Source organism: Sceloporus occidentalis, unplaced genomic scaffold, assembly GCF_023333645.1.
Source record: "Sceloporus occidentalis isolate IW3139 unplaced genomic scaffold, rSceOcc1.0.p SCAF_17, whole genome shotgun sequence".
In the NCBI taxonomy this organism is placed as follows: domain Eukaryota; kingdom Metazoa; phylum Chordata; class Lepidosauria; order Squamata; family Phrynosomatidae; genus Sceloporus; species Sceloporus occidentalis.
This window is the reverse complement of record NW_028316997.1, coordinates 4,552,051-4,569,550: the sequence shown is the minus strand read 5'-3', so window position 1 is coordinate 4,569,550 and position 17,500 is coordinate 4,552,051.

The following is a 17,500-nucleotide window of genomic DNA, read 5'->3' as shown; positions in this document are numbered from 1 at the left end:
TGTATTCCATAACATACTTAACTACACTGTAACAAACCCCTTCATGTACTTGAAAGCTTCTTCTTTATTGATTTTCAGGAATATTAACAATTCTTTATGTTGACACTGAACATACTTTTACTCAAACTTCAAGCATCATCTGTTATATGTTCTACATCTGTAAGTGTCATAATAATGTGTATAGAAAACGCTGAAAATGTGCTTTAACACACCAGTACGACTGTCTCTTTAAACCATCAGGCCATGGCTGACGATTATGCGCAGTGAATGGGAATATGGTTGTTTTGAACAAATCTGCACACATTTTTTCACATTTGGAAATATTTAAAAGATTATACATTATGTAAATTACTGATTTCAATTTGTTGTGGAGAAAACAACAACATTACACAGCACAAAATTAGGCCGGGTAATTCAGACTAATCTTGATGTTTCTTCTTTGCAGGAAGATTTAAACAGAGTTGGGAACTGGGCGTGCAAGTGGCAGATGAGGTTCAATATAGAGAAATGCAAAGTTATGCATCATGGTAAAAATAATAAAAATGCGACCTATTCTTTAAATGGAATATCCTTGGGGGAAACTACCAATGAGAAGGATTTAGGAATAACGGTTAACAACAGACTTGACAACAGTGCGCAATGCCAGCAAGCAGCTGTGAGGGCCAATAAGGGTTTGGCATGCATAAAAAGAGGTATCGATTCAAGGGAGGAGGATATCATCTTGCCTCTTTACAGATCATTGGTAAGACCTCACCTTCAATATGCGGTACAATTCTGGGCACCGGTCCTCAAAAGGGACATTATGGAATTAGAAAAAGTGCAAAGGAGGGCTACGAAATTAATAAGGGGATTGGGTGATACTAGTTATGAAGAGAGACTAAAAAAGAACAAGAGGTCACCCTCTGAGACTGGAAGAGCGCAGGTTTCATAGACGACAAAGGAAGGGATTCTTCACAGTGAGGACAATTGAGGTATGGAATTCACTTCCAAGGGAGGTGGTGTTATCCAATACATTAGATACCTTCAAAAGGGGCCTCGATATTTTTTAGAAAGGCATGATATACAGGGATATAAATAGAATAAAATTAATATTTAAGAGCTTCTTGATCCAAGGAGAAATCCGATTGCCTCTTGGAGTCAAGAAGGAATTTTTCCCCCTGATGGCAGAATTCGAAGTAGCTTAATTAGGGGTTTTTTTGCCTTCTTTTGGATCAAGAATAGGAAGGTTAGGTAGAAGGATTGAACTTGATGGACTTAGGTCTTTTTTCAACCTTACAAACTATGTTACTGTGGAATATGTTGGAGCTAGATAAATCAATAAAAAATAATACTATTATTATTGTTATTATTGTGTTCTTCTTCTTATTATTATTATTACTATTATTATTACTTCTCATTATATATGTTGGTTTTGAAATACAGAGAGATGATGATGTTGCAAGCTTGTGTAAAGTAGACTGCAGTTACTAGACAAACCTGATTTCTTTTGGGGATTTACAGTTGATTACCTATCAAATGGACTTATTTACAAAGTATGTTTGAGGTTAGAAAAAATGTATTAGATAATAGTCTACATAAAGACCTATTAACTGAATAAGATTTTATGTGAAGCAAATAATGTTCTATACATTTAATAAAGTAATAAGATCATTTTCTCTCCCATGTTTTTTCACTGTAACATTAGACAGGTCATCTACATAGACAAACATAGAGCGTAGAGTGGGTCTGTCAGGGTCCCAGATGGGGACATAGTCTAAAAGTAGAGTCCAGTTGCAGGGAATGCACACGCTTGCAAAGCATAGTCTTACAGGCCACAAATCACACGCACAGCTTGAGTAGGCACACAGGTTCAGCACCACGGTAGAGAAGGATAACCAGAAGCAGTCAGACGGTCCAAAGTCAGGGTCAGGCAGCACAGATTTGTAGTCTGGTAGACAGGCGAGAAGTAAAATATCATATAACAGGCCACAACACACACTTGGAGGATTGAGTATAGGATGTCACGGCAAGTGCCGGCATTTTGGCGAAAGTTCCCACCGGCTTTGTCTGCGGAGATTCAGACAGAGATAGAAGATTGAAGAGGAAGGAGAAAATAGAAGATGAAGAAAATGTAGAAGTGGTCGTCAAACCCACAAATGGTCGTCAGAGAATGTAGGGAAACATTTAGAGACTGTGAGAGATTGAATGAGAGTGTAAAAGAGTGAGTGAGAGATACCATCGACAATGCCCCTTTTTCAGTGTTGGAACTTTATTTGTACAATGGTCTATTGATTTGCATTATGGGAAGTCAGACTGTAGCTCCCTCTCCCAAACTATCATGTGTGGCAATTTGGTTGCAAAAAAATGGTTTGACCAACCTTGTATAACCGACTTTTTCTGTAAACATAACCTTATAATGGGTTGTGGTGCCATCCCGCCTGTAAAAAAACAAGGTTGTGTTGGTCCTAAACAAATGCCTGGCTTGCAGATATTTATAAAAAGAGAGAGAGGTTATATCATCAGTAGCTAAGAACTGCCTTTTTAACAAATAAGTTGTGTCCCTTGGTACCTCCACTCTAGAAAGGTCTCTGAATCAATTATGGGTTCTAACGAGTCTATTGCAAAGGACAATGATTTTGTGAGGACCGATATCAATATTGGTCTTTGATTTCATTTTAGCCAGAGCAGTTGGTAAATTTATTACACGCTACAATAATCATTCTCTAGATCTATCCAGGGTATTCTTCCCCTCTCACAATGGACTTGACATGATCGCCCAATAATAACGCTCTACATCAGATGAAATTCCAGCCATGAATGTTTAGGTGGAAGAATAAAAATGAATAGGGTATATAAATTGGTATTAGGCATTTTTACATTATATTATTACAGATGAACATATATAACTTAGGGGTTACTGGTTTATCATCAATTCCAGTTATTATTCATACAATACAAACCCTGATCTCTCATCCAGTAATAAGATGGTAATAGGACGGTGCCCAAAGATTGTGACTCTTCCGAGACAAACACTTTGGACGAAGTAATATTCTAAAAGTTTGCCTAAGCAAGTGCCTGATTTCTGTCTGGAACAGATTGTGTCAGCTGTGGAATATTAGTGGTAAGTGGGATTCTGTCTATATTGCTTTTCTTGAGAGTGGTACACTTTCAAAATTGGACATTTTTCACTCATACTAACCCTCTGTATTATGTCTTTCAACAAGTCTTTTATAGAAGTGTACTTGGTTTTCCCCAGGATTATATGCTTTAATATGCACTTAACCTTTTGTGTGAGTGGATCAAGTTCTAATTATATCACATCCACTGCTTAACCTTTGTCCTGGGTATTTTTTTTTCATGGAAACCATATTAATTTGGGATTAGGTATCATGTATGAAACTATTCTGACTACAATGTGATTTTTTTTAAAGCCAATGCCTCCTTATGATATTGATAACACTTCCGATGGCTATAGATACCCTCGCAGGTATATAATTTCCAGGCTAAGATCAGGTTCCTTTCTTAAATAATGTCTCCACATTTGGTTTTCATCGGACCAGTGGCACATTCCACATGAAAGGGAATCCTTGAACATTAGAAATAGTGGCCTGGCAATTATGGAACTAAGCTCACTAAGTAACTGCAGGTGGAAGTCATCTTCTCTGAATGCTTTGTTAACCTTAAGTGTATTCAATTGATCCTGGACTTTGTATATTGTCAAACATAGACATACTGGTGGCAGGCTTTCAAACACTGGCACCTTCTTGACATATACAGAATACCACAATATATAACATATCTCTTACTTTCCATGGGGAGCGTATACTTTACCTGTTTTAAGCTAACATTCACAGTTTTCTGAAAATGTTTTGTTTTTTTTTAATTTGAAAGGAGGCCCCTAACATTATTTTGCCGTTACTTTTTCCATTTAGTTAACCTGGCTACTCATTTAAACAGTTTGATAAAGCTTAATATTTCTGGAATATCTCTCATATTCAGCTTAAAAGTTTTAATTTTGTTCTTTTTACATTTGCTTTCCAAAGGTACCCATAACTAACACCATACTCATCCAACATTATTTTATTGTTAAAAAGTAAACAGTGCTTCTGTTTTTTGTATGATAAAATGCAACATGTAATAAAAACTGGGTAATAACCCTTAAATTCCGATCAGAGGTACATTATAACTGTAACTGCAGTTCTTCCAAGTAAACTACGCCTCTTGAAAGCTTTTAAGAAGCCAAATTGCCTCTACAATATAGAAATTTGGGAGATGAAACAGCATTATGGAATGTGTCCTAAGGCCAATTCTCAGCTGTCACAGTGGAGTCTGCCAGTTCCACGGTGGAAAGCATAATTTAAAGATCTTGCCACATTATTCTCTCCGAAGCATGTATGTTCTATCTGTGATAACTGAAACAATATGCTAGGAGCGGTCTGTAAAAATATGCGCTTTCTGAAAAAGGTATAGAAACAGTTAGAAACATTTGCTGAACACACTGTGGGAAATCAGTTGGAACCCAAGGTTCCAGCTCATTAAACCATTCCTACTAAGCAAATAAAGACGGCTCCAGGAAAACTGAAAGAAAAAGGTTAGCGCGAGCAGACAAAAAAAAAAAGAAAGCAAACAAGAAACTCATCATTTAAAATCAGTTATCCAGTGACATTTTATTATTTTTACTCTCTACACAGGAAATGTTTACAATTTACAATATATGCGTAAGTAGGTTAGAATTTGTGCAAACAACACTAACAGTGATGCACAAAGTCGTTGTGTCTTGTTTTCGCTAAATAGTCTTAATTAAGCTGAGCAACTATGCTCAATGTTTTTCTTCGAGAATGACAAATTGTATTCTCATTTCTCAGTGAGGGCAACTGATTGTATCACAAATGAACCAGAAGAAGGCATGTGGGAAAGGCAACTGCACAGGAAAAGAAATCCCAAATGTCCCACTTCTAAACAAAAATGGGTGAAATAAATACAAATTTGTCAAAATAACTATTTCATCAGTAGGGGTTTGCTACATAACTCTGAATTAAGCATACTAAATCAAATATTATAGAAATGGTCTAGATTTAAGGTACATATTATAAAAAGTGACCAAGCAAAATATAGTTTAGTTTTGTTGTTGTATGTAAAATGTAACTATATATATATATGTTACACAAGCTTCATTAGAGTTCTAAGCTGCATTTTAAACACCGAAGAAGTTTGTCGATTTGAGGAGCTATATTTTCTTGTTTACTCCTTGCTTCTGTACCAACAAAAACAGTCACCTGGAACAGCTGAATTTAGACAGTTTGCAGTATTTTCAGTGCAAGTAACTAGCCATCTGCCCAAGATTCTTAGGTTGTTTAAAGTGTCACACATTGCGTTTTAAGAAATCTGGTTAACAATACAGCTTTGGCATGGTCGACTGTATGGAACTACAATTCATATCTTAAAGGGGAACTCTCACCACCATACCCAAAGTTTGTTTAAATCATGAAGTATGTAAATCATAAGTTTTACTTACCTTACAGTTTAACATGAATATTTAGGTACCTATAATTCTCTAGAACCTTTCTCTCTTTTAACCTCATGACCTGGAAGCCTCCTGAGGCTCAGAAGACTGTAGTGATAGTGATGATGTTACTGCATAAGTATAGAGGCTGCCTCTGGTTGACCATACAGAAGCTGTGTAAGATGTCAGTAAAGGATGTCACCACACTGTTCTGAGGTCTGGGTGGGAGAGACCACGCTAAAGTAGCCAGGTAGCCCAGAGGGAACGAGAAACAAGAACACCCATTAAAAACTTTGTGAATGTTTTCTAGAACACTGAGTGAAGTAACTGGCTAGACATACAACTGTAGGCACCCTACTGACTACACAACTATACAGTCACAAAAAAGAGAATTTCCCTTTGAAAACTAAATAAAAAACATTCTTCTAGGTGGTTACAAAAATATATAACCGCAATTCCAAGTGATTCAGCATTTTGCATAAACAAGGATTCACAATAGAACTAGTACAACAGATAATTGGGTTCATACGTGTAGTGTTTTCATCTAACTGGTAAAAGATGGAGATCTTCCAATATACAATAGTACGTGCTAGATACATGTTATTGTATCCTACAACCATATGTTTCCCTGAGGGTTTAGCCTGAGAGTTGACCCATGGCTGCAGGTCAGAAAGTCATTATTCCATGTAAATAAATATGAGCACCTAACCTTAAATACACAACTACTAACCCTTCTTAGCCTTCAAACTCTTTATGTTGTTGGTTTCATTTGTAATTTGTAATGCTAATATATCCCAGAAGTATATCATGCCATGATGAAACATACTACTCTCTCAAGTATGTAATAGTAAGGACTCCTTAGAGGTTTATTCATTACAATATTTATCTCTGCTATAAAATATGTTAGTTGTGTCTTCAAATTAAGCAAGCATTGTCATTTCTCAAGGAAAATGTAAGAACCATGTGAAAATTAAGACTTATTTTTCCACCACGCATTTACTGTCGTAGCCAACATTTAACTTTTCATTCTATTTGATGATATAGTATTTACCAAAATGTCAATGCCAATCAATGATTTGTAAATATATATTCAAGATAAGGCTTTTTAAGATGTGCAACAAAAGAAGTAATGTCACCAATCCTTTATACTTTATAATTTAACAAAAATAAAGCATGTGAATACTTGCAGATGGCATAGCGATTTCTGCCACAAGTGTAGTAGGTCCCAAGAAGTGAACTTACCAAAGTCAGCAGGATAATAACCTCTAAGGAAATCTTGGCAAAACTACAGTAACGATTAAAAACATAATCATACAAATCAAACTAACTGCAGTGTGTCCAACAGAGTTTGAAATTATGCAAACTTTGGACTGCATATTTAAACAAACTCCCCATCCTACAGCATCATGTACCTCAATACCTTAAATGTCCCTCACTGGGAATAACTTAGCCACCATTACTGCATTAAGCAAACTTGGCATTATCTTTGACTGCATTTTCTTCCATAATTTCAATCACTTGCCATGTCATCCAACTTTCATGTATGTAATTTCTCCAGGATCTACCTGTTTCTTCTCAAGTCACCACCAAAACAATAATACATCAATTCTTGTCTTGACTAGTTGACTATAATAACCAATTCTGTGATTACTTCCTTTGTCTGTTTTGTAACCTAAAAATAATGAGTGTAAATTTTTTTATTTGTGTTCAACCCAAAGGAAACAATATTTGTTTCATAGTAATTATAAACCGTTTAACTATTTGTATTTAATTGTAATTGTTGTAAATTGACATACCAGTATTGTTTTGTTACAAAGACATAGATCGTATTTTTGCATTGTTATACAAAATTATCAATTTTTCAATAGCAAAATTATAGTAGAACCTTTCCCCATTTGATCTTATCCTTCTAGTCTGTGTTCTCAAAGCCTGACAGATTCTGTCATACTCTGAAGGTGATAGGAATGCTTCTAAAGATTCTCAGATAAAATGTAATGTGTTGGTATGCACTGGAACACTCATAAAACATTTGGGTTCATAAGTTAAAAAACCCTACAGAAGATCTATATGTTCATTACATCATTGGAGACAAACTACAATTTCCTTATCACAGATTTCTGGTCTGTAGGATCCTTTGAAATAATGATGTATAGACTATGGATCTCTCATCTGATTGAATGCCACTGAAATGCCACATCCTGTTCTTGATTCATCATAGGCAGCCCTGACCTAATGGTGCTACATTTAATTGAATTGTTCTTTCTGTTTCTTTATCCCTTACAGTTTTTTAACCACATTGCTATTCTGGACCAGAGACATAAGTAAGTGTAATAGCATTCTAAGTTAAACTATTTTCTATTGTCATTACTACCCTCCACCCAGGCCCGGACTGGGACAAAAAATAGGCCCGGGCATTTAAGCCTGAGCAGCCCATTTTTATTTATTTGTTTATTGTTAAAGCCCACCCTTCATGTACCATCTTTGCATTTACTGACTCATTCACACAAATCATTAACACATTCATTAATGCAGTCTCACAAATCATTCAAGTAATTCATCCACACATGAATTCATTGTCATACGCATTCACACAATTCATCCACACATTTATTCATTCTCATACGCATTCACACTAGCCCCTCTCCCCATCTACCCCTTCACTTCTTATCTGCCCCTTCTCACTATGTACCCCCTTCCCCAATTCTTAATATGTACTATTTTAACTATCTATCTATCCCCTCTCCCCCTTTCTCACTATCTTTTTTTTTTCTTTTTCTAAAAAAAATTATCACATTATCAAGAATGTACATCAGTCAATAATTAAACAAACCCCTCCGTCTGTATTTGTACTGTAGAATTTTTCTTAATATGTCTGCCTTTTAAACTTCCTGTTTCCAACTCCGCTGCAGAATGAACACGTTTGCTCCAACCGTTCCCGCAAATCGTTATTTAACCGTGTAAAAGTTAACCTCATTTTTGTTGGGAACACTTATAATCGTGTGACAAATAAGTAGGAGCTGATAGGCTGTTGTCATAGGCTTCTTAAAAGCTTCTGTTGTTTTGATGCAATTAAACCTTCAAATAAAATAATATCGGATCTGCTAAGGTTCCAGCAATATAGAGAGGCTTTATGATATGAATACCTAAAGAATAATATTCCAACGAATGCAGTCATATAGTGCAATTTAGGAGAAATCAGGATTTTTTCCTTTCTCACTGTCTAACCCCCCTCTGCCCTTCTCACTGCACCCCCCTCCCTCACCCTACTTACCTTGTTGCCGGAGTAAGCAGCAACTGCGACCGGGCCCGCGGCAGGGCAGGATTGATTTAGGGGCTGATGGAGCTGCAGCTCCAGGCCCCCACCTTAACATAGGCCCAGTCAGGACCGGACTGACTGGGCTAACGCAGGGCATAAGGGGCACCTGCCCCTTAGGCCCGCCGCAACTGCTACCAGGTCCGCCACTCTAAGGGGCCGAGAAGCCCCCACCAAGGCCGGCCTTAGGGGTCTGCGGCCGCATAGAGCTTACATTAAGACATCGGGGTTTTTTTTTTTAACTTTATTTAACATCTTCCATGTTAAATAAAGTTCAAAAAACTTTATTTAACAAGGAGGATGTTAAATAAAGTAAACAAAAAAAACTCTGATGTTTTAATTTAAACCCGGAGCGGCCGCAAACCCCTAAGGCCGGCCTTGGTGGGGGCTTCCCGGCCCCTTAGAGTGGCGGACCCGGTCGCAATTGCGGCGGGCTTAAGGTCCTGACTGGGCCTATTTAAGGTAGGGACCTGGAGCTGCAGCTCCATCAGCCCCTAAATCAATCCGGCCCTGCCGCGGCCCGGCCCACTGGGCAAATGCCCGGTATGCCCGATGGCCAGTCCGGGCCTGCCTCCATCCCTGTCCTAATGCATGTTGAAAGTCTAGTGGAGAAAGAAAAGAGGGGCTGGTCTTAGGTCCACAGATGGTCTTGTGGTCTTAGGCCCACAAATAATGTTTTTAATTTGTTTCTAATTTGGTTTCACACCAGGGATCCCACTTAAAGCTAGAGGAAAACTCTAATAAGATTTAATCAGAAGAGCAAACTTCTTGATCACTGTGTGGACCTGCTTAGAGTCCCAGTGAGGATACAATTGGGTTTATTCACCAAAATGTGAGTACGCAGAGAGAGATTGTTAGTGTTCTGGTTTCAACTCCCTGAATTCTATTTGCATCTCTACAGGAAGGGCTGGCCTGGCCCTGCATAATGCATAGATCAACAAAAAGGTAACTTTCACAAAACGGATTCAAAGATGTTTTATGCAGCGATATATGGAGCCGAAGCTTACTGGGGATTGGTCCTTTAAGATGCAAAATAAACCCAATGGTGCAATAATTTGACTTGGAACGACGCCTTTTTTCTACTTTCAACTCCCTTCTCTGTCCCTCCACACCCACACCACAAACCTCTCTCACTGCCCAAGATCTTGCTGCCCACTTCAAAGAGAAGATCGAGACTATTAGAAAAGACCTCTCTTCCTTACAACTCCCTCCTACACCACTCAACACCACTCTCTCCACTCCTACTATACTAACTGCCTTTTCCCCTACAACCGAAGAAGAGATAGCCACTCTTCTTTCTTCCTCTCACCCAACAACCTGTCCCCTTGACCCCATCCCTTCACACCTTACAAAGTCTCTATATCCATCCCTTGGTCCATCACTTACCCACCTATTTAATCTTTCTCTATCATCTGGAACTGTACCATCTGCCTTCAAGCATGCGCTAATCACACCAATTCTAAAGAATCCTTCCTCAGATCCCGTCTGTTTGTCTAACTACCGCCCTATCTCTCTGCTTCCTTTTACCTCTAAGCTGCTTGAACGGATTGTGTACAACCGCCTCATTAACTTCCTCTCCTCTAATTCCCTCCTTGACCCTCTACAGTCTGGTTTCAAACCCCTTCACTCTACTGAAACAGCTCTAACAAAAGTCTCCAATGACTTGCTCTCTGCCAAAGCAAAAGGTCACTACTCTATTCTAATTCTACTGGATCTCTCTGCTGCTTTTGATACTGTTGATCACCACCTTCTTCTAGACTCACTTGCTTCTATAGGCATTCGAGATACAGCTCTCTCCTGGATCTCCTCATATCTGTCTAACCGTTCCTTCTCTGTCAACTTCTCTGGCAAGACATCATCGCCCCTTCCACTTTCGGTTGGTGTCCCCCAAGGTTCAGTCCTTGGCCCTCTGCTGTTCTCTCTTTATACTTCATCTCTTGGCAAACTAATCAACTCATTTGGCCTCCAGTATCACCTATATGCAGATGATACCCAAATCTACCTGTCTTCTCCTGATCTCTCTCCATCTCTCCTGTCCCGTATTACCAATTGCTTGTCTGTTATTTCTTCATGGATGTCACAACACTACCTGAAACTTAATCTTTCTAAAACTGAACTCATTATCTTCCCTCCCTCCATCTCCACTCCACTACCTGAATTCTCTATCACCATTAACAACACGACTATCTCTCCTACTAACCAGGCCCGATGCCTTGGGGTCATCCTTGACTCAAACCTCTCCTTCATCCCTCACATTCAGTCCCTCGCCAGATCCTGCCGCTTGCACCTAAAAAACATCTCTCGTATCCGCCCATTCCTGACCCAAGAATCCATAAAAACCCTGGTTCATTCCCTTATCATTTCCCGTCTTGACTACTGCAACACTCTTCTGGTTGGCACTCCACTGTCTCGACTCTCTCCTCTACAGTCTATCCTTAATGCGGCTGCTAGGCTCATCTTCCTTGCACGTCGCTCCTCTTCTGCTTCCCCCCTCTGTGAAACCCTCCACTGGCTCCCAATTACCTTTAGAATTAAATTTAAGATCCTGGTACTGACATATAAGGCCATCCATAATACTGCTCCTCCGTACATTTCTGACCTCATTAGCAAATACTCTCCTACTCGATCCCTACGTTCCTCCCATGGGCTAAGGCTCTCCTCCTCACTCATCACCTCTTCCTTTTCCCGTCTACAAGATTTCACTCGAGCTGCCCCATATCTCTGGAATCTTCTCCCAAGGAACCTTCAGCATTCTCCCTCCCTCCCAACATTCAAGAAACATCTAAAAACCCACTTCTTCAGAGAAGCATACCATCTTAGCTGCTAGAACTTCCTTGTCATCGATACAACCCCCACAATACCTCTCACCCTTTCTCTATGCCTTATGTTTGTCACCCCATTTCCCTCTAGATTGTAAGCTTGCGAGCAGGGCTCTCTCCACCAAATGTATCGGTTTGTCTTAGTCTGTCAATTCTTGTCTTGTCATATCCCTTGAATTTATGTATTGTATTAAGCGCTGCGTAAACTGTTGGCGCTATATAAATAAAGGATAATAATAATAATAATAGCTCTCTCTTTAGTGATTAAACTCCATAATATCTGTCAGTTTGACTCCAGCATTGCTGGCTTCTACTGAAAGAGCGTAAAACAGTCTGTTATTAGCCAGACTGTTCCCACTGTGATCGTTAAAAAAAGAGGCAGCTGTCTGAGGCACCTAAGCACCATGGGCAGCCCTGGATCAGGAGGTTGTATTCCCATCCAACACATTATAGTGAGAAATGGTGCACAGGGAATATAGAACTGCTCCTTGGGGTAGGTTTGGCACAGCCATTGGTATTTCATGGTGGACATTTGTCTCACCAAAGATTGCGGGTTTACATGTTTTGTTTTTGGATCACTACAGTTTGTATTGGTGTTATGCTTTCTTTTGTTCATATGAACAGGAAAAGAAAGGTCTAACCCAGACTCATTTCACAGCATGACTTTTATTGCTCCAGTAAAACAGGCAATGTTTTGACACAGCAGGATTATTATCACCCCGCTTAGAATCGCCAAGTAGGTGCTGTCTGTTTTAGTTACTTGGTGCAAAAACATTTTTTGTTTTACATGCTTGATTATGATGAATAAATAATGACATATAAAATATACTGAGACATTTTATACCACCAAATGATCTAGAATTCTGCTTGACATCCAAAAGGTCCCAAATATCACATTACTAAATTTTACTATATACAGGAGTAAGTTTAAGATGGCATTACCTTTCATAAGTAAGGTTTTGCAAACCATTACGATACAATAAACTAGACTTTTTTTTATAGTGTAACATTACCAGTGGCCGTTCTGTATTTGCATCTGTGTCTTGTGTGGTAAAGGGAAAAAAATAAAAATAAAATATATATATATATATATATATATATATATATGTATATTCCCCATTGTTTTTGCAATAGGCATAGTTATTTCTATATAATGAAGCCACTGCTGGTCTCACTGACCTCCAGCTAGACAGTAACCATATGTCATATATATATAAATATTATTTTAATTAATTTCATCAATGGAATATTGAATGCATTATTATTATTATTTTAATTGGCTCTATGTTATATTTAGAATTACTAATTTTTAGGGGATTATCAGTATTAGTTGTACTTTAGTAGATTATACTTTATTATCTTGCCTTAGAGCAGTCTTTTAATCTCTTATTATTTATGCAGTATCCCTTAATCTGCCAGACTAAGCAAACTATGCTTAATGAAGTTATTACACACTGCCAATAACTAGAGTGTTACAAGCCAAAACTCTGACTGAGATCAACATTCAAGACCTTAATTTGGCTTTGATTTCCAGGAAGGTTAAAATGTCTGGTTCATATTACGTGTCATCTTGGTTTACTTTCATGAGGAATGCCCACAGTATACTGAAGAAAAAAAGAAAGAAACATGATGATTTACAATTTAGACCCTTAAAATATGTCCTTCATCCATGTGACTTTATACTAATATCATGGCTGATATGCTCATCACAATAAGCTAATAAAGTAGCGCTTGCTCATGCTGTATTGGTTGAACTGTAAGGCGAATATAACACCCCATGATCACTCCTCAGCACTTTGAAGGTGGCGAATGTCATATGGAGCCAGTAATTGAGGTCCGCAACCCACATACTAGGCACCTGGCATTTTTTGAGCCCAAACCGATTCAAATTGCCCAGTGTATACCAAATATAGGATTGTATAGAATGAAATTGCATATAAATAAAAATGGTGTGGTCCAATTGATTCAAATCAGTTCAGCCCTGGGGGTCATGCAAGTCTGCGTTTTGATACACAATATTACCACATTATAAATTGGATTCTATGGGTGGAGAGAGAGCACAGAAGCTCCCCTGTGAACTAGAGTTACCACTCGTCCTGATCTGACAAGACAATCCCGGAATAAAAAGGTAAGTACCAAGTCCCAGACTTACCTTTTTATGTCTCAGAAACCACCTGGCTAGTAGCGGTTTCCAAGTAGAGTCGGAGACTTGGTCACATAACGTCACGTGACCCCATAGTAGTAGATAGCACTGTGCAAGTTGCAATGAAGAAATGTTGAGGCTTTGCAGGGTAAGAGTGTCTAGGTATGTATGTGTTAGTGTGAGTGTCTCTGTATGTGTGTGTTAGAATGTGCAGGGGGGCATGTGTGAGAGTCAGTATCTGATTGCATGAGTGTCTATGTGTGTGTGTTCTTGTCTCATTCCCCCTTTCCTCTCATCTCCCTCTTTTCACTTGTTTCTCCCCTTTTCTTTCTCTCTTTTCTCTTTCACCTCCTCTCCTTCCATTTTATTTCTTTTCTATTGTCCTCATCACTCCTCTTACGCCTTAATTTCTTTTCTGTCTCCCTTCCCTCCGATAAGATTTTGACAAGATGTATTAACACATTTTGTTTCTGTTCTTTCTTTGTACTTGTAAAGTGGAATTAAGGCATCTATTGAATTTTACTGTAAATACCAGAAAATCCTTTTGCTGTTGGGATTCAGTGATGGCATGTTTTACTAGGGAAGAAAGAAATGTAGGCTTACCTGTAAATCACCTGAGTTAGTTCTGTACCCTGTTGCATCTCCATGAACATCCACATGGTGGGAAGAAAAGAGCACTAGACTGAGAGCACAGAAGATTCCTAAGGCAGCTTTTTTCAAAAGTTGGACTGCTTTGGGTCATACTGTTGGAAAAACTTACCTGCAGTAATTGACAAGGATTGGATTTGGAAATCTCTGTCTATTGAGGTCCTTATCTCAAATGGAGAGAGTGTCTTCTTTCTACTGTTATTGCTGAGTGGTCTTTGGACATGGAGTCCTATTAATCCATGTGGGGCTTTTTTTGCCAAATCCTTTTTGGCAATCCATTGTGTAGTTTCACATTGGTGCTATTAGTAGCAGTAAAGGAAAGTAATGCATAATATTTGATACCTGTGCGTAACTGTCATGACCCTGGTTCACCTGACAGTACATCTTAGTAAATAACTTGCAAGATGCTTTATAGAATATACTCGCAAACAGTATAAAATCAGTGCAAGCACCAATACCAATCATTGGAGTGTGTCTGCACTTTACTCCACTTTAAACAGTTTGCAGCAGAATTGCTCTGTAAATCTGTAAACATAAGCCTCATTGTGGACAAATTATTGTATGGGACAGTTTAAGGTCTAGGGCCTACAGTAGCATCAGTGGTATACACAATGTTAATGTTTTACCAGCATTGTCCAAGGTTTTTACTCATAACCAAACTGGGTTTCAATGCTCTACTTCTATTTAGTTCTATACGCAAAAGTAAAATAATAAAAAAAGTAATCAGATTCATCTGCAAATATGATAGCAACCACAATGCAAATCATCTAAATTGCTTAGAATTCACATGAATACAATGCGTTTAAGGCTACATTATAGATTTAATCACATTATAATACATCACCATTAAATACTGGAAACATTGCTGTTCATGCATGCAGCAAGGTCATTGAAAATGTATGCCATTGTCATGCCTTTACAGCACTTTTTGTCACAGTAATAAAATTAGTTCTGCGAAACCCCATAAAATGGGAGGATGAATGGGGGATATTGATATTGTACTTGGCTTGGAAAATCCAACCATTAGTGCTATGTGAATGGAACAAGCACTTTCTGAATTAGGCTTCTCCTTTACCCCACTTTGTTTCACTGCATACAGATTTATGATGACAAATGGTGTTAACTAGCTGATAATGTGTAAATAGTAGAGCGAAACTTAATTCTTAAATGCATTCCATAATACGAATGTGCTACATTTGCTATCAGGGGAGTCTTTTGTTTAAACATTGGTAGACTTGAAACTTTGACAAGTTCAGTACTGCGGGAGAACATATTTGTAGGACAAAGCATTGCAGAAATGTATGTGGAGGCCGATGACTCTGTCTGTGAATTATTCACTACTTTGCTGTGGTCTACATGCCAGGTCACCAGTGTTCACAGCACGGAGAGAAGCATTACTCATTATTAAAGAACATCTCACAGTGTATGGAGGCTCCTTTTTTTTTGTTCATTGCTCTTTCAGGTTTTAACAAGACATCACATTCTTGTAATCTTCCCCTAGGCAGCAATGTTTTGCACATGCGAGAAGGTATAATGACAATGGCAGGCAACCTTGATTCAAACGAATGCATTTCTTTTTCCAATGCTCATAAGGAACTAAACAAAACGAGCTCCAACAGGAAACAATATATAACAAGGAAGAAGAACCAGCATGTATTCTAGACTGACAGGGATCTCAATGCAAAAACCTTGCAAAAAAAAATTAGTAAAATATTTAACTGAATTAAAAACACATATTTTTGAATTAAGTTGTGAGTTTCTGCACGCATTAAAATAGAAGAAGCATTATCGTGTATTCATTTACATTATATTCTCTTATACGTAATTTACATTTAGAGAAATATTTCCAGTTTCCATTAATATTTATTGTTACGAGTGATGAGATTAATAATCAAGACAAAATAGAAAGTGTGCATTTAAACTTAGAGAATTTATTAATGATAATGAATTTGTTGTACCCATGGAAAAAGTTCAACATTGCTCTATGGGTGAAATGCAGCCCTTAGAACAAAGTTATATGGATAAGGGTTGTTTACAAAACATAACACTTAAACGTTAGTGTTTTCTACTGCCTTTTTTGAGAGATGTCTCTCACTGTGTGCAGGAACCTGCATTTTGAGCCATATACTTGTCTCTCTCCAATAATACTCTCTTTGAATGATGAGATCCCTGTCTAGAAATCAATTAAATAAGAAATTCTAAATAGTCATGTTTAATAAATTATATTTCATCTTTAGCTGGCTTTATACCTGTTATGTTGGCATATTACATTGTATGAAGACATTTTTTTTAAAAAAGAAGATAAAATCGACTGGGAGAATATCATAGTTTTCAGTGCAGGGCACAGTCCATGGTAACACAGTGTGCCCCCTTGCCAGAAGTATTGAGTGATTACCTACAAATGAGAAACTTCCCCTAGGTATGGAAGTCTCACATTTACACTGACGCAGAGGCTTCAATTAGGAAGCAAATATTAAAGGGAAGAAAACATATTGATGCCTTTCAGTGATCCTTCCATGGAGCAGGCAGCCTAATATTGGATAGATAGTAACTATTATTCGGCTGCTAAATTGGTTTATTCCGAGAGCGTATGATCAAAAAGCGCTGAGAGAAAGGCACTATATGAATACAAGTTATTATTTTATATGTGTAGACCTCCAATGTCTATGCAGTGCTCAGTTCTGCTGGCACTCATTTTATCAAACTCAGAAGGATAAAGGGCTGAGTTGATCCTGCCAGGATTTGAACCTGTGACTTTGGAGTTCTAACAGCCTCTGCAGTCTTTACCAACCAAACTATCTCATAATCATCCAAATAATGAGTAATCAAGGGAAAACCAGCCACTACCATAATGACCTACTCCAAGATTCTATATAGATCTTAGCCATCAAGGAACCCTTCCCAAAAGTCCTTCCCAATGACGTATAGGCCATACAACTTTGGGTTAATTCCATCATTAACCGGCTGATCCTTGGAGAAAGACGGTGTATTAGGCGTAACTTTCTCGCCTCTTTTTCACCCCAAGCGGAGTTATCCGCAACCCCCGGAAACTGGCCTGCCATAAACCTCCTTCCACAGCCAACTTTGAATTCCAT